At 42.2% G+C, this 18,648-nt stretch overlaps 1 protein-coding gene and 1 long non-coding RNA gene across 15 annotated transcripts in view; one reads left to right on the top strand and one right to left on the bottom strand.

Moving 5' to 3' along the window:
• PTPRT (protein tyrosine phosphatase receptor type T) overlaps nt 1-18,648 on the top strand; it is a 1,036,563-nt gene that overhangs the window by 87,000 nt on the left and 930,915 nt on the right. The window lies entirely within an intron of this gene.
• Nucleotides 12,429-16,926, bottom strand: LOC140617889 (uncharacterized). Of its 2 annotated transcripts, none has more exons than XR_012018039.1 (2): nt 16,265-16,926; nt 12,429-12,498 (listed from the first exon to the last, which is right to left on the bottom strand). It is a non-coding gene; the product is annotated as an uncharacterized lncRNA (long non-coding RNA). The 2 variants fall into 2 exon arrangements; XR_012018038.1 differs by having other exon boundaries at nt 16,662-16,926.

Raw genomic sequence — 18,648 nt, 5'->3', positions numbered from 1 at the left:
TGACATTCCTGGAAAAGGCAAAACAATAGGAACAGAAACTAGATTTTTGGGTTGCCAGGGACTAGTGGAAGGGTGCGGGGCTTACCATAAAGGGAATGAAAGAATTTTGAGGGGATCATGAAAATATTCTCTATCTTGATTGTGGTGGTGATGACACGGATTATGTAAAGTTGTCAAAATTTACAGAACGGTGGACCGGTAAAGGGTGAATCTTGTCATATGCAATAAACGTGGAATAAATGAAAGTAAAATCAGTGACATTCTTTAATAGGCACATCTCCTATACCCAGTTCTGGTGTATACCTACATTTACTATTAGAAGAACAATTCTTTTTAGCTTGGAACCAGGAGGATTAGTAATCTCTAAGCCTGCTGGGTTTTATTGAATAACTTTGTATGGATGTGACAACCTAAAGTCGTGGTCCTTATTCACAAATTTAAACTGTTTCCAGGCATTCTGAATCCTCAAAGGAAGATTATGCTCAGAATAGTTTTAAGGTTGAATGTACTTTATTATTTTTTTGGTCTTTTGAAAATTAGTAATTCACGCTTGGTGACTTGGCTGACTCCCTATTACTGAGTGCAAATTATTCATCAGGCCAAAAACCGCAATCCCCTCTAGTTGAAGGTTTTGCTTTGGCTCTTGATGTTAAAGTCCTTTGTGAAATTCTTCAGCGAAGTATGGTCTTTAGCATAAGATGGTGGCATATGATGTTAGGCCATTCTTTTGTCACCTGTTATATTCTTAAAAGGTTGTGAAGCTTATAAGTGCCCTGTCACGATGTGGAATAAATAACAACACTGGTGGTACTTTTGGGCTTTCCTCATTTTGGACAAGTTGAATTAGAGCGCCCCTGCCTGGCTGCATTTGGACTTGCAGTCGCCTAAGGCATTCATTTATAGCAGGGTAGACTTGGCATGCGTGTCTGCAGGGAGACAAGGTGATAGGGAATGAAGAACAACGAAGCAGTTGAGAAGGAAAATGGATGCAGGGAAGGGGGAGATCTCTTCCTCCAGTTTGGCCTCCTAAATGCTTGTCTTGGACCGTCGTGTAATTCCTGGACCTCTGAGTTTCATACTCAACTGACACCCCAAACTCGTTGGTGACTTTTCCTGGAAATACTTTTCATCTCGCAGCTAGAAAAAGATTCCTTTTGCAAACTCCCATAGACTCCTTGTGTGTTTGGTCTTAGGATCTCTAGTGCCCTGTATTTTGCAAAGTAAGTGGTTTATTCTTAGATTGTAAACTCAAGGGGATAGAGGAAGGGGCCTTACACATAGTTGGTGCTTAGTTAAATACTTCATGGATAAAATAACTTCAGTTAAGATTTCCAGTTGATGTGCTGAGAAGCAGCATTTACATACATATGTATGATGCTACCTTTGTGATCGCTAGCCGGTAGAACTACTTGAAGAACATGTGTCTTGTAGAGTTTGGTGTACAGGCCAAATGTGGGGTGGGGAGAGCCTGGACAATCATGGGATGCTTGTAATGGAATAAGGTGTCCCTAAGTAGCCGAGTGTCCTGATGTTGGCACAGGGAACATTGTGGGAGGGATGGCACTGGCAGCTGTGCACCCAGGCCTTTTAGCTGACTGGAGAGAGGGCCTTGGAAGCTCTACAGCTCTCTGGAGCTTAATAAAACTAACAGCTATGCTGTGAGTTAATCTGGAGGCTGGAAGGAAACTTTGAATATCTTATTGCCACTGTTGGGGAAAGTTAAAGTAGAAGAAATAAGGTTATATTAGCTATAAAATACCTATTAAAGTTAATTTTTTTATTATAAAAGTAACTACATGTTCCTTATCAAGAAGAAAGCTACAGGAATATGGAAAGAAGAAACACCCCTAACCCTGTCATCTGGAGGCAATCATGTTTGCTATTTTGGTCTATTTCCTTTTTGTTTTTGCTCTCCCCCCACCCAACTTCATTGGGAGATCACAGGACCTAGACCTAATTTTCATATGCTCTTCTAAGTGCCTTTTTTTAAACTATAAAAATAATGTACCCGTAGAATGAGTGTAATAAAGACAAAATAACAAGTGTTGGCAGGGATATGGAGAAACCAGAGCCCTCCTTCATGGCTGGTAGTATGTCCAATGGTACAGCTACTTTGGAAGAAGTAGTTTGTTTCCTATAGAAATTTCAACATAGATTTATCCTATGACCCACCAATTCCACTCCTATCCAAGAGTACCTATCCAAGAGAAAGGAGACCTGTGTCCACAGAAAGACTCAGAAGAAAATGTTCACAGGAACATTATTCAGAATAGTCAAAAAGTAGAAACCATTCAAATGTTCAGGAACTAGGATATGGATAAACAGAATGTGGCATGTCCTTATCATATGGGATCTTCAGCAGTAAAAGGAAATACTGCTCTGCGTGACAAGAAGGATGAACCTCAAGGACCTTATGCTATGTGAAAGAAACTAGGCAGAAAAGACCAAGTCTCAGACGGTTACATTTATGTGAAATGTTCAGACAACAACAAATTAGTGGATACTGACAGTAAATCAGTGACGGGCTGGAAATGTGAGAATCACGGTTGATGGCAAAGAGGCTAAAGAAGGGGTCTTTTGGGGTGATGGAAATGTTTAAAGTGGAGCGGTAGAGTGGGGTGATGGTTGCTCAACTGTAAACATGATCTTAATCAGTGCATCGCACTTAAATTTGGAGAATTTTATGGTATGTAAATTATACCTTAGATAAAACCTGTCAAGACAAGAATAGTCATAGAAGCACTATTCTGAGTCACCCGACCAAAAAAAATTAATAAGTGAACAGAAGAATTCTGGTTCTAATCAGTATGGTAAACAAAGTATGGTCTGCTGGTCTCTTCCTTTGAACAGGGTTTTGGATATGCCAGGAACAACAGTGGCAGGGGACCCATAACCAATCTGGAACTAGATTTCCAGGCAATGCCAACATAGATTAAGTATGCATGAGTATGTATGAAAGATCAGAGGTAAGGGCAGGTAGTACATATGTCTTCACTGTGGGGGGGACGTGGTCATGCATAGATATTGAGAGGAAAAAATAAGTATAAATGTTGGTCTTTGTAAGGGACAACCAAGAAGATTTCCAACTAGGAAAAACTAAAGAAAATTGGATTGATTTAGTAAGAGATAGGAAAGTAGAAAGAAAAAGTGCAGTAAATCGAAAACACAAAAAGGGATGAAGAAATCAATCCTACAGTATCATTGATTACAGTATTAATAGGTTAATCTCCCTGATTAAGACATGGGGACTCTTAGACTGAGTTACAAAAAAGATCCAGTAATCTGTGGGTTGAAGAGAATCACGTAAACAAAAACACAGAGCAAGGTTGAGAATAAAGAGCCAAAAATGGCATTCCAGGAAAACAACCAAAATAGCACTAGGCTCGAGGTTTCAGTATTGCAGGAAGTAGAATTTAAGGTGAACAACACGAAAAAAGATGAAAAATGATGATTTATTCTGGAAGTGCCACAGTATTCCAAGAAAATGTAATAATCATGACCCAAATATAACCAAGAGTATAGCCTTAAGCTATATAAAGAAATAATTGTCAGATTTATAGTAACACATAGATAAGTCTACCATTGTAGGTAGAGATTTAAATGTACTCTTCTTGGAAACAGACAAAAATAAGAGTATAAAAGATTTGGATAACATGACTAATCAGCTTGTACCCAGAAAATACGAGATGCCTATTTTGGGGCATACATGGAATTTTCACAAAAGTGGATCACATCATAGACCAGAAAGTCAGTCTCCAGGTTCTAAGAAGGGACGTCATTACTGACCACTTTCTCTGACCCAGTGATATCAGAAGGATTGAAATAATAAGATAGAGTAGAAATCAATAAGAGGGCTGGAGAAAGCAACAATGATCACAAAACCAAATATTTTTTGAAAGAATTAGAAAAATAGACAAGTCTCTGGTGAGACTCCTCAAGGATAAAAAGGTGTGCATAAAATACAGGTATAGAAGCAACTTAGCTGTGATAAGTGAATTGGGCGGACAACTGTTCACAAATGCAAAATCCCATACGAAATGAATAGATGGTTGGAAAAAAGGAGATTTCAGAGTTGGCCAGCTAGCTGACTAACGGAAAACCTGACTAGAACGCTGGCTGCTGAAGAAATTGGAACAGTGGGGAAAACTTCTCCTTCCCCAAATAATAACTACCCAATTTAATATGAATGGATAATCCCTGCACTGTATATGTTGTTCCAGAGAGATAACAAGGGGAAAGCTGCTGTTGTTTTCTGAAGGTACCAATATCAAAACTGAAGAAGGTACCAGAGAAGGGAACTTACAAGTCTGTTTCAGATAAAATATGAAATACAATGTTAACATGCTAAATCTGACATCCTATTAAAAATAGTATGGGGTTGGATTTATTCCTGCAGTACAAGATAGTACAGTAGGGTAACAGTACTCTAATCTTCTTATACAACAGGGGTTTATTTCTTATTCACAAAGTGGCACAGTGGTTGGCAGGTGGCCCATGTGATTCACGGACCCAGGCTCCCTCCATCTTGTGGTTCAGCCACTTACTAAGGCCCTGGAATCCCAAGAGAGCATGTGGAGACTGTCTGCCTGCTTTATGACGGTGTTGGGCCTGCAAGTGATAGAGCATTTCTGTTGATGAGAGCTAGTTGCACGGCCATAGCTGCATGCTGCTAAGTGTAGTTCTGAGTGGGGCAGCCACCTTCCAGTGACAGCGCTGTCCTATGGAAGGAACAGCACTCGTTTTTTTGATGGAAGCTGATGTCTGTGTTGGTTCACAGCCCTTCTGAGAGCTTCCTGGGTATAATGGGAAATTGGACCCTGTACTCCTAAAGGGCAGGGAAAGACCAAAGAAACATGCAGGTCACTCCAGGTTGGTAGGTGGCAGTTTTAATAATAGCCAAAGGAACTCAGTGTGAGGCTTGTGTTGGGCAGCAACAAGACTAATGGATCCCTACACCTGCCTGCCAAATGGTAAGAGTTCAAGAAGAGGCTCTAATTGGGCCCAGTCATATACAGTGTGCAGGTGTTCTCAGCACCACATCACCATCTCAAGGGTGTGTCCTTGGAGCAGTCTCTGGAAACAGGAAAGGCAAGTGGAACCCGCATTCTAACCACAGGAGGGAGGGGGTAGGCAGACTGGGTGCCCAGATCCAGTTCACAGGTCAATTGGTGGTCGTGTCTTCTTTATGAAATTCCCTAGTAGTCAGCTCTAGATTCTAACTTTTGGTTTAAGTTCAATTTACTTAACATATAGTGTATGATTAGTTTCAGGGGTAGAATTTAGTGATTCATCAGTTGCATGTAACACCCATTGTTCGTTATATCAAGTGCCCTCCTTAATGTCCATCATCCAGTTACCCCTTTGTCCCGCCCACTTCCCCTCCAGCAACTTTCAATTCATCTCCTGTAGTTGACTCTTGTGGTTTGCTTCCATTTTTATTTTTCCTTCCTTTCTCCTCTGTTCGTTTGTTGTGTTTCTTAAATTCCACTAAGTGAAATCATCTGATATTTGTCTTTCTCTGACTTATGTTGCTTAGTATATCTTTTAGCTCTATCTGCATCCTTGCAAATGGCAAGATTTCTTTTTGATGCGAGAGTAATATTCAGTTATATACACCACATGTATATGTACACCACATTTTTATCCATCTGTCTGTGGACATCTGGGCTCTTTCCATAGTTTGGCTACTGTTTGACATTGCTGTTATAGACGTTGGGGTGCAGGTGCCCCTTTGGGTCACTATGTTTGTATCCTTTGAGTAAATACCTAGTAGTGCAATTGCTGGGTTGTAGGGTAGCTCTATTTTTGAGGAACCTCCATACTGTTTTCCAGAATGGCTACACCAGCTTGCATTCCCACCAACAGTGTAAGAAGGTTACCCCTTCTCACAACCTTGCCAGCATCTGTTTCCTGAGTTGTTCCTTTTAGTTATTCTGACAGGGATGAGGTGGTATCTCATTGTGATTTTGATTTGTATTTCCCTGATGCTGAGTGATATTGAGCATTTTTTTATGCGTCTGTTAGCTATTTGTACTCTTTGGAGAAATGACTGTTCATGTCTCCTGCCCATTTCTTGACTGGGTTTTTTGTTTTTTGGGGGGTTGAGTTTAAGTTCTTTATAGGTTTTGGATACTAGCCCTTTATCCAATAGGTTATTTCCCAGTAGTCCACTACAGATTTAACCTCAAAACCTGTAAGTAGAAATCATTAACAAATTAAAGGAAAATAAATTGTATGATGATCTCAAAGCTGTTTATGACAAAAGCCCAGAGACAAACAGGAATACATGGCATACCAATCAACTTTTGCTGAGTAACACTACAATGACAACCTCTAAATGTCAGTGGTTTATGACAGTAAAGGTTGATTTCCTGTTCATGTTACATGTAGGCTGTAAGTTGGCTGTGTTTCTGCCTCTGTAGTCTTCATTCAGAATGCAGGCTGGAGGAACAGTCACTATCTGGGATGTGTGGTGATCCAGTAGCAAAGGGGGAGGAGCTGTAGAAGCACTAGGTGGTTGCAAATGTCACCTTGGATGTGGCATTTGTCATCTCCTCTCATAATCCATTGGCCAAAGAAAGTCTTATGGTCAAGCCTGATGTCATATGATGGGATCTATAATTTGCCCAAAAGAAGAAGCCCTGTGGGGATCCCTGGGTGGCGTAGCGGTTTAGCACCTGCCTTTGGCCCAGGGCATGATCCTGGAGACCCGGGATCGAATCCCACGTCGGGCTCCTGGTGCATGGAGCCTGCTTCTCCCTCTGCCTGTGTCTCTGCCTCTCACTCTCTCTCTGTGACTATCATAAATAATAAAAAAAAAAAAAAAAGAAAAAAAAAAAAAGAAGAAGAAGCCCTGTGGTGGGGCACCTGGATGGCTCAGTGTTTGAGCATCTGCCTTCGGCTCAGGTCGTGATCCTGGGATCAGAGTCCTACACCAGGCCTCCCACAGGGAGCCTACTTCTCCCTCTATGTCTCTGTGTCTCTTTCATGAATAAATAAATAAAATCTTGAAAAAAGATAAAAAGAGGCCCAGTGATGTTGGGCCTGGTAGGTAGGGGCAGCAGATAATTAAGTACAATAATGCAGTCTTTATAGAAAAGAATACCCTTTATCTGATCAGGGCTTTCCTCCAAAAGCCTGTTGCAAACATTGTTTAATAGATGAATTTTAGGAGTATTCTTTTTCGACATTAGAAGTAAGGATATTCATGTATTGCTGTTACATACTAAAGAAGGTTTGGGGTGACACAGTAAAACAAGTAAAAAGAAAGTCCTGAGGATTGGAAAAGACAAATTGTCATTTTTTGCATGTAATACCATTTACTTGAGAAGTTAATTACCAGACCAACCACTAGGAGTAATGAGTTCAGCAAGTTTGTCAGATAATATAAACATCCAAATATGAAGTTTTCCTCTGTACTGTAATAATAAAGAATATAATAGAAGATACCACTCACAATAGCAACAACTACATAATTGTGCCTAGCAATCCATCTGTTCAAAGAGTGCCTAGATTTACCTGGAGAATCTCTAAAGGCATGAAACAAGGCCTGAATAAGTGGAGAGGTATATTATAGATTGGAAGGAGCACTCAATGTTGTCAAGATGTCAGTCATTCCATATTAATCTATAAATTTAATGTAGATACAGTAACTGTATCACAACATTTCCAAAGGTGATTGGTCAAACACATCTCACAATTTCCATGGAAGGAAAAACACTCATTAGTATCAATTTATAGGAAAAGACTGGAATATGTGGGGATTTGTCCTCCTATCTGTATTGTGAGTGTCGCATCTGAGAATTGGTTGCTTGGACATGCTAGTGAATAGCACAGTTCATGGATTCCCAAGTCTGCTTCATTTATTAGAAACCTCTCCTTAGTGAATAAAACTCTACTCTGCATTAATTAAATGTTTACTTTGTGCCAGCCACTGGGGAGATAGGAATAAGGTTTGGACACTGATTTCCGGGGGTTTACAGTTTAAGAGGTGAGGCAGGACACACAAGCTGCTTAGCAGGATTGGTTCTAGGACTCCCTACAAGGGGGAGGGTGAGAGGGGGAGGGGAGAAAAGGAAGCTGTAAGAAACCAGAGATGGTGTTGTGCTTAAGAAGGGGCTCTTAATTTCTAGGGGAGGTCTGAGCAAAGCCTACAAAAATGGCACAAAGTGAAAAATGGGCCCAGAACAGAACCGCACAGCACTCTGCAATGATGGAAATATGATGTGGGGGAAGCAAAGTGGCATGTGTATTTATGTGTGTCTGGTGTGAGCAGCAGGATGGCGGGAGAGCCGCCAGCGAGAAGAGCAGCTTTCCTTCGATCATTTGGAAGCATAGTTTATTTCCCGATTGTTGGCTCTGCCTTTTCTCTGCCACTCAAACTTTATTGGGAAATGGATTCTCTTGCCAAAAGCGTGTGATTAATACTGCAACTGGTTGTGGGCTTAACAACAGATTGATGGTTATATTTTTAAAGGGGCAGCCTGCTTACGGTTTATGTCGCCATGGTATGTCATGTTTATCATCCCTAAGTGAAAGAGGCCTGTTTAAGTTAGATTTTCAGTTCTTTTCACATGGTGTTTGTTGTTCACCTGCCACCTTGTATTTCTTATTTGCTTTTTAGAGAGTGAATGTGCATGAAGCACGAGCTGTTGTACCAAATTTTGTGCGTGTAGCAGTGTCTGCAAATAATGTTAATGGTTTTCTGGGTGCTAGAAATGAGATGGGACTATTATGGACAAGGACTGCCCGCATGCCCTAGCTGGGCCTTGGTCCAATTCCTCATCCTCACAGGTCCCCAGGCTCATTTGCTCAGGGCCTCCAGAGAGGTCAGTTTCAGGGAGGCTGGCTCACTGATCATCTCCACAAGACACTGGCGCTAAAACCAGGTGCTGCTCTTATTAACTCATAAAAATAGATAAAGCTAAAGTTTTCATCCATTCATTAATTTTTTTGGGAAAGAATTATTGGGCACCTACTATAAGGTTTGTGCAAGCTAGAAAGGTGTCATAGCCATGTAATTGTAATCGAGGGTAGGGGTTGAGCAGTGCAGGAAGAGAGAACAGGGAGGATCAAAGCTCCGAGGTCTTCTGCCTCATATGCATTCTCCGTTGTGTAGGTTTCTTAGCATGGGAGAATGGTGCCTGGTGAGCATGACCCATCCAGAGAATTAGTGGGACATGGAATCCTCCAGTGTACTTTGCCCTGGGCATGTACTTGGGAATGATTGGGAGAGGCCATTGGAGTAGGGCATTTTAGGTGGCATTTGTGGGTTGAGCCTGGCCTCCTCTACTTGAGTTGGTACTCAGACTTTGTGATATCTTCTGGACCCTCTCTTAGCTTCAGCAAGGGGCTTCCTCTTGCGTATTTAAGAGGAAAGTATCCTAAGCAGTGTATGGTGGATGTTTGCAATGACCTTTTGATCTACACGACGAGGTCCAGGTGACCTAGACCATCAGTGTTGATACCATAGAGGAGGCAGTGTGGCATGGTGAGGAAGGACATGGGCTCTGTTGTCTCTTCTTGGGTTGAGCTTTGGCCTGTGTCACCTAATGAGCTGTGCATCTGCTTTCCTGATTGACAAATGGGGTAAAGAATAATACCTGCCTTCTTGAGAAGATTGAGATACTGCATATAAAGCATTTGGTGCCACTTTCCAGAGTAGGCATGTCATACTGTTGGGTATGATTGCTTTCGTTGTTTCTCCTTTACTAAACATGTTTGATCATCATGTCCCACAGAACCTTACCATTAATTGAGTAGTGATGGAATCAAAAGGTGGGCTGGGGCCAGCTTACGTTGGCCCTCATAGTCATGTTTGGCATTCTGAATCTTAACCTTTGGCGATGGATGTTTTCCAAGGAGGGGCTCTTGTGATCCCATTTGTGGTTTAAAACCACTACTCTGGGAGGACTTGGGAGGATCTGCAGTCCCTTGGGAGGTTGGTTGGAAATCCAGCTGAGGGGTACAGAGGACCTGAGTGAGGGCCATGGCTTAAGAGGAGAGGAAGAGATGGTGTTGAGAAATGCTGAGGAGGTACAGTGATAGAGACTCAAATGATGTTGTGGGAGGTAAGGGAAAAGAGGAGTTAGAGCCATCCCTAGGACCTGTATCTTAGATGACCAGGCTAGGGGACACCATCTTGGAGTGAAGGGAGGACTGTGAGTAGAGGTGGTGGTGATGGGCACCGTGTATTTTGTCTCCTTTCTGTCTCAACTGGCAGGTTGTTCAGCAGTTATGGGACTGGGAACATATTCCTTGGGATCTTTTGGATGGGGGAAACCTGAGAAGACTTTTGAGAATATTTTTTTCTCCTCTCCAATTAAGAACCACACATCTATAGTGAAAGGTCAGCTGAAGACCACACCAAAATAAAAAGCAGACTCATTAGTGTTCTTTTCTGAGAGTATTTTTGTTAATTTGGTTTGTGTTTAAAATCAAGTAAGATGAGATAAAATCCTATTAAATATTAAATATATCACATGGTAGCATTTTTATTTGAATTTCATGTTGTGCATAGTTAAGGAGACTTATGATATCCCAGATGAATCAGAGAATGTAGTGCTAAATAGACTCCAGGACTCTTGGCACTAGACCCTAGGAATCATGAGGAAACTGGGGATGGTAGGGATTTTTCTTTGAAAAACAGGAAGGAAAGATGTGCACAGAAGGAAAGTGCGTTATCTGCCCACCCAGCAGGAGAAAGAAGTTAGTTATACTATGGTTACTGTAGGTTAAAAAAACTCCCAATTATTTTTCCAATTGAAATAGTGAAAATGATTTTTAAATGGAGGGTTTAAGTCACTTGACAGACATGGATGTTTAGGAAATTTGTAGAAGAACAGCAAACTAAGCCTCTGGTCAGAGGTTCTTCAGCTCGATCATACATGGGATTCTGCAGTTCTGGTGAGTGAAAAAAAGGGGTTTCAGCCCTTTGAGACCTGGGGACTCAGTTTCCTGCTTTGAAAGTGAACATAAAACTCTCAGTATTGCTTTATGCAAACAAAGCCTTGCTAAATTCTAACTGTGCGCACACCTGTTCCGATAGCAGTTTGGGTTCTGCACATTTTTCTTCCACATTCAAAGACGTGCTTTCCATGTCAGATGTTATTTGCTACTGGGTCTTTCTTGGGTCCATGTAGACTTAAGCCCACTACCTGGCTGTAGATGAGTCAGGGGAATGGTCCAAGGTGCCTGACCTAACTCGGGGAGGATTTATTATGCTTATACCTCAGACTTGAGGAATCCATGTGAAATCAGAATAATTTCCAGCTGTGCAGCACATTTTACTTGGGATTCTGCAGGGCACATCTACACAGGGATCCCAGCTCCATCACAGACACAAAACCTGTGGGACAGAAGCTGACAAATATTTATTAGAACATAGCCTGGCAGCATAACAAACTCAGTAGAAGAAATGTGACTGGCCATCCGGCCTCTGTGAGTGCACCTTGCCTTCTAGCCCTCTGTTGAGCTCCCAACATCTGGCTGTGCATCTTTGCAGGAGAGCCCTTTTTGTGGTACCAGATCAGGAGAGACAGAGTGAGCCACATGTACTAGAAATGGTACCCTCCAAGGATACCTTCTAAAATATGTGTGTTCTCTTAGCTTAGGGATGCTCACACTTTGGTGAGGAATCCCATGAGGGCTCCTACTTCTTAAAACTTTCTTTTAATTAGACAGTGCTCTTATGATGCTGATGCATCTCTGCAGTTTAGTGCTAAAAAGCAGGACAATGGCCTGGAGAAAAAAAAAAAAAACCACTATTCATTAAGGGCTGAATGTTTATCTTCTGCATCCATGCAGAGCTCTCCCCAGAGGCTCAGCACTGGGAACAAGCCTGAGAAAAAGCTCTGGGAAGGGGCAGAGCTGGATGTGTGCTTTCAGAGTTGAAGTCAGCACATTCTTTCTAGAGAGCGTTGACTCTGGGCAGCACCTTGATAGTGAGGCCACATTGGTTCCAAAATGTGTCAGGAGAGTGGAAGAAAGGATGCCCTTCTTTGATTTTTTTAGGGGTTTTGACAGCCTGGGGTCTGACCCATGGCCCCAAACACTTAGCTGCTTGATGATGTGATTATATGGAAAGCCTAGAATTGCAAGCCCCAATGAGAAATCTAGTCCAGCCCTCTCATTTTACAGGTGAGGAACTAAGTCCTGGCACATTCTAAGAGTGACTTCATTGCTGTTCAGGGGGAGTATGGGAAGCGGGCTGACTTGACCAGATCTGGGCTCTGCCTCTGAACAGATGTGTGACTTTGAGCAAGAACCTAAATGAAAGTTTGGATAAATGCACAGGCTTCATGGTGTTCTGCTGAGGATGAGGTGTGAGGGCTTATTCAGTGTTACTTTCCTTCCTCCCGCGTCAAGTTGAATGATGGACATATGGAACTTGGAAAGAGTGGTGTACAGATTGCCAACAAGCAGGCCGGTTTCATTTTCCTTGCCTTTAATGACTCAGATTGTTGGAGATCCATATCATAGGGAAACATATCTCTTACTCTGAAAAAGAACATATGGTCATTAAGAGACATTAGAAAAGTTTGTTTAGTTTTTGCTTTTATTTAACAGTCTAATATCAAGCAGTAGTTTAAGTGTGTGTTGGCAGGTTTTTATTAAAAGGATTGGTTAAGTCGATTATATTACAGTCATCTGTAGAGTTTCTTGGCCTTTTTTTCATGATCACCCCCCTCAAGGAGTCTTTTGGACAGTTTTTCCCCCTAATTGCCATTCCCCCATAAAATTTTAATGCCCCAGATATGCTGTATGTTTATATATCTCTGCTTTATACATCCTCACCCCATATCCCTCCCCAAGATTTTAAAGTGTGTGATGTTTTGGAAGAGCCCAGCAGTGTCTGAAGGCAGCCTCACCAAGTTCTTACTGTCCTAAAATAAGGACTGGTACAAACAGTTTTGAATAATACAGGGAAATGTTACACTAAGTGAAGGAAATGAGAGAAGTGGATGGACACAAAGTAGGATCTACAATATAATGTATCTATTGTACATTCAACATAAAAAAATGGAAGTCTTTGTTAAAAATGGAAGTGTTTCCTATCACTAGGTAGCTGATTATGTTTTTTTCCTTTATATTCTCTATTTCCGCCTGGTTTTTTCCTATAGTGAGCATAGCTTCTCTTTACATTAAGACAACTATTAGCAAAGTAAGCAAGTGCTGTTGGCTCCTGCCCTCTTTGTGGATTTGAAAGGACCTTCGTTGGTGGCAGAGAGGCTGCCTGGAACGTTAAGGCAGTGGGGCTGTTGCCTTTTTGAACACACAGATGGTCTTTTATTCCTCTTGACTTCTTCAAATCCATTGCTGCCTTGATCTTATGCTAGGGGACCACACCTGGACCATTTTTTGAGCTTGGTGGAAACTTAAAAGGATGTGGGCTTAAGAAGATACAAATTCCAGAATTAAGTACTAATTAAGTTCTTGGACACAAATCACTTCACACACTCCACTTAGAGGATTTGTGTAATTGACTGAGGAAATAGTTTGAGGGGGAAGAGCATTTCTTTTCATTAGTGTTCAAATGAAGTGCAAATTATAGAACTTGGGCTACGTATTTCCTAAAGATAGAAGCTTTGGAGAAAGGAAGAAAAATTAGGAACGGAACTTAGTTTAAAATCAGAAACAAATGCAGTTTGGGTAGAAAAGTTTGGACAATTTTCTCCATGGATAATTTGAGAGCAGCCAGCTAGTGCTGGGTTGGAAATGACTTCTTTTTTATTTCCAGAGCTCAGGTTTGCAGCCGGATTTTATTTTGTGTTTATTTCACATGCAGCTTGGTTCTGTAATCAAAATGTCTCTCTAGGCTAAGGAGGCCATGTGAATATTTGAACCATGTGTCAGAGGCCTGCAAACCTACTTTGAGGAATTAGATGTTAAATGAGTAGAGATGGCACCTGTGCTTAGGTGGACCAGGATCAAATTACAAGGGTTATTAATCTGCAGACTTTGGGGTTTAGGATGATGACCAGGTGAATCAGCAACTAATTTCTCCAGCATAATACATCCTTGCACAATTATAGCCAATGCATAACTATAATGTCCATGAGGTTGTTATATTAATTTGTTGCAGGGATTGTTTCTTGGGCTCTTAATTGTGTGAATTTTGCCTCTGAGTCTCAGAAATGTTGACCGGTTTCAACAGGATTGGAGCTGTTCACCCTAACTCAACTGAAATAGATGAGTGCCAGCCATGCCAGCCATTCCACAGGGATGGAAAAGGCAAGCCCTGATCTCAGCAAACTTAGTCCGGAGAGCTAGATCAAATGTCCAGACCAGTCCATGCAAATGGGGCCAGGATGCATGAGCTACTGTATGGTGTAAACCAGTGGAACCCATGGAAACTGTTGCAGTGGGACAGACAGCAGCTCTTCTGCATCAAGCTGGTTGCTTCCCTGTGGGAAAGAAGCAGTTTTCAAGGGGAGCTGGAAAGAGCAGATTTTGTTTAGTATGAACTTTCCTGTTAGGGGTTGGGTTCTCTGCAGGCAGAACTGGAATAGGAAGCCCATGTCAAAATATGTCATATAACAGAGGGAGGATTTGGACTGTGATTGTCATGTGGTTGTCACATGACAGTTACTCAGGTGGCTTGTTTAAACACAACTTCCTGGGTCCTAGTCCCAGTGTTTCTGATTCAGAAAATCTCCAGTGGGGCTTGAGATGTGCATATCTAACCAGGTTCCCAGGAGAAGCCCATGTGATTTGTGGTATGGGGACCAGTCCTTGAGAGGCACTGCTTGAAGAAGGGGAGATCAAGGAAGTAGGATCATATTGACCCCACCTTGAGGCAAGGCAGGGAAGACTTTTGTCCCCTGTGCACCCTTGTGTCCATTAGTCACTGGCCACTGCTCTGTGGTGGAGATGGGGAGCCCTAGTTTGGTGGCGGGCAGCTTTGTAGAGGAGAGAGCAGCTGGGAGTGATTCACGCTTGGGGAATGGTCACTTCCTGGTGGAGATATCCTGGGGCTGTCAACTGGAAGCATTCACCACATTGTTCAAGTTTGAAGGATTGGGAGAGGTATGCATACTAATAAAATCAAGAACAGAAAACACAAACTAGGCGGGGCTGTTAAAAAACACCTGTAGGCCGAATTTGGCTCAGAGGCTGCCTGTTGGTCACTTCTGGGCTACAGGTTTTTTTTCTAAAACCTTTTTGAAGAAGGTATCTACTGGGGTTGTTGGATTTCTTCTGAATAGCTACCTGAAGTTGGTTTCAGTGTGTTCATCTTAGAAGCCCATGGTGAGCTTGGTTCTCCAGAACATTTTCCATGGCAAAATAGGATGCTTTTCCAGCTGATATTGTATAAATCACAGAGAGGCTGCTGTCCACAGTCTCCCATACTGGAGTAACCATTATGCAAGCTGTCATACATGACTAACCCATTATTACAGCCCCAGAAAAGCCGAGGGACTCCCACTTCATTTCTGGGGGAGCCCATTTCACACCTGAATAGCTCTTATTTTAAAAAGTCAGCCTGATACTCATTACAAACTTGCCTTTGCTAAAAGACATCCCACTGCTTTTCGTTAGGCATCCCTCTGCCCCCAACAAAGTCCCTTCCTTGTCATACCAGAAATAATTCTTGCTCGTCCATGGTGCTTACCTCTTTAGTTAATAGTATAGAGGAGAGATCAAGGGTGAATAAATAGAATGTGGTTATATTATTTATTATAGCCTTTTTGGATTCCCACTTATGGTAATAATGGCAAGTCAGATTCATTCTGTTTCTAAGGAATCAATTTGCTATTATATGCCAAATGTCATCATTTTGAAGTTAATGTAATACTGTAGAGGATTTATTGCTGCAAATAGAAATAGTTATAGCACTGTCCAGTCAGTAGCCACTGATGCCAGAAGGCCCTGAGTGGTGGTTATATCCAGCCACGACTGTTCCATATACTGGCTGGATTGACAAGTTTACAGAGGCGCCCAGGACTCATCGAGCATGACTCTGCTTTGGAAGTGAGCTCAGTCTTGGAGCTGGGACCATGGTTGGGAGAATGTGTGTGTTGGAGGCTGTGTGTGCCATCCTTTCAAGCATGGGGGTGACTGAAGGCCAGGGAGGGCAAAACTCACAGCTTTGGAGTCTTATTTCCTTTGGGTGCTGAGCTATACTGAGCCTGTGCATGGCGCCACTTACTTAGCAACCTCAGATTCTCAGAGGAAAAGTCAAGAACCAGGAGGTAGATTTTGAACTCTACTGCTACATACAACTCCAGTGCCTTTCCACGAGTTCCTCTGGGCTCCTTCTCACCTGGCCTGTTTCTGATCCTCTGCCCACCTCTTCTTTAATATTATTTCTGGCTGTACTTAATCTCCCTGCCCTGTAAAACTAGGGATTCTTCATCGTTTGTGCCAGTTCTTTCTCCTCTCTTCTCTCATGGTAATACCATTGCCTTAAGGATGAATCCTGCATCTCTTTCTGTGGCCGTAATTTCGCTCTTAAATCCCAGTTCAGCAATAGCTTCCTGTTAAATCCTTTCAGTTGTCCCACAGGTGTATAAACTCGGCAGGTGGCAAATGGAGAGCCCCCCTTTCCTAATTTGCTTTTTCTCCTTTATTTTTAATTTTGATTCATGGTGGCATCTTCCCCCAGACACCCAGGGGTAATCCAAGGACTTCCCTTTTTGTAAGTATTGCTAGGTTCTTGCCTGAAGGTGTATCTTAGATGGTGTCACTCCTCTGTTCCAAAATCCCCAGAGATTGACTCCTTAAAAAATGATGTATTGAGTTGTAAGAGAATTTGTCGAGGTGAAATTCACACATCCTAAAATAACCATATTAAAGTGAGCCATTGAGTGGCATTTAGTACTTTCCAAGTGTTACACAACTACCACCTCTGTCTAGTTCCAAAACCTTTTCATCACCCCAAAAGGAATTCCTGTTCCCATTAAGCAGTTTCTCCTCCATTCTTCTCTTCCCCCAGCACCTGGCAACCACCATTCTGCATTGTCTCTAAGAATTTACCTCTTCTGGATATTTCATATAAATAGAACCATACAATATCTGACCTTTTGTGTCTGGCTTCTTTTATTTAGCATGTGTTTGAAGTTCACCCATGTCTAGCATATATCAATCAGTACTTAGTTTCATTTTATGGCTGAATAATATTACAATAAAGCACAATTTGTGTATCTCTCCATCCTTTGGTGGACATATGTGGGTTGACTCCACCCTTTGGCTGTCGTGACTAGTGCTACTATGAACATGTGTTTATGTATTTTATGGCTTAAAAATATTTCTGTAAAGGGCCGAATAGAACATATTTTAGGTTTTGTGGACCATAGTGTCTCTGTCCCAACTCTGAACCCTGCCACTGTAGCACAAGAGTAAATGTGTATTGGCTGTGTTCCAATAAGACATTATAAAATGATAATGAGGGGCCAGATTTGGCCCAAGGATCATAGTTTTCTAATCTCTACTATAGAACAAAAGGAAGCCCCTCTCCCTAGAACTCATCGCCCTTCTGGATTCTCCCTAACTTGCTCCCACTCTTTGCCATGTCCTTCAGATGACACAAAATAGAGGGGACCACAGGCACAGAAGGTGGAATTTGGGGCTTTGTTGGTGGAGAGAAAAGAGGGAAGTTGTGATTTGGTAGGAGTAGGAGAGAAGCCAGAAATAATCCTGGGGTGGGAGGTGGTGGTGGTGGCAAACTCTGATCTCACAGCCCCTCTGGGCTTGAATGCTAGGTTGATAGATTCTTACAAATTGTGCCCGTCTGCCATTCTTCTTCGGGCAAAACTTGGGCTTCCAGACTTTCTCAGATTTAGAAAACAGTGTGGATATATTCCTGTATCATTGTTACGGAAATGCTTGTCATTGGAAGCCTTTCACAGAGTCTCTGCAGTGTTCTTGGGTTAATCTCATTTTCAAATATGGAAGGAAAGAAGTTCATTGTCTGGAACATATCCTCTAAAAGAGTTGTAATTCACAGAGCTTGCGGAGAAGTGCTCCTGTAGGTGACAGGAGGCCTTCGGGGACAAATAAAGAAACATTTATGGATGAAACCTGAGCTGAGTCCTTCTTGCATGAGCAGGAAGCCATCTGGGTGACACAGACTGTGGTGAGTATGCGAGTGACTTCGTCCTCATGCCTTACACATGCACCTGCCATTTGTACATTTACGTAATTCTGGAAGGAGAGACTAAAAGAACAAAATGCCAGAATGGGAAACATGGTTTCCAGAAATCTTTTGTTGGATAGAAACCCTGGCTTGTAGCTGTTTTCTTTAAGGCCCATGCTTGGGAGGATAGAGGGATACACAATGGCATGGTGGACTGGGAGTGATAGAATCAGGGAGTGCAGCTCTAGGTCTGGCTTTCTTGCTGGCTACAGATGGTACCTCTCTGGACAGCTCTGCTTCCCCGTCTCTGAAGTGAGAAGTCTACTCTGATCTCTTGGGCTACCCCTGGAAGTATGAGTCTGCTTGTCCCAACCAGCGTGGATCTAGGAAGCAACGCAAGGTTTTTCCTCTCTCAGGGCCATTCTGGCCCATTCTGTGTGCACACAAATCTCCCATCTCAGATGCTTTGCTACCAACTTGTGTGAGGTTTCACCTCACCTTAGCCTCAGGCTGGTAAACAGTATCCTGGTTTATTGTGCAAAGGTTAACATTTCTCTCCTGCATGGTTCTGG

The sequence above is a fragment of the Canis lupus genome, chromosome 26 (assembly GCF_048164855.1).
Source record: "Canis lupus baileyi chromosome 26, mCanLup2.hap1, whole genome shotgun sequence".
NCBI classification, from domain to species: domain Eukaryota; kingdom Metazoa; phylum Chordata; class Mammalia; order Carnivora; family Canidae; genus Canis; species Canis lupus.
Note: the sequence above shows the minus strand (reverse complement) of the source record. Positions and strands in the feature narration are given on the sequence as shown.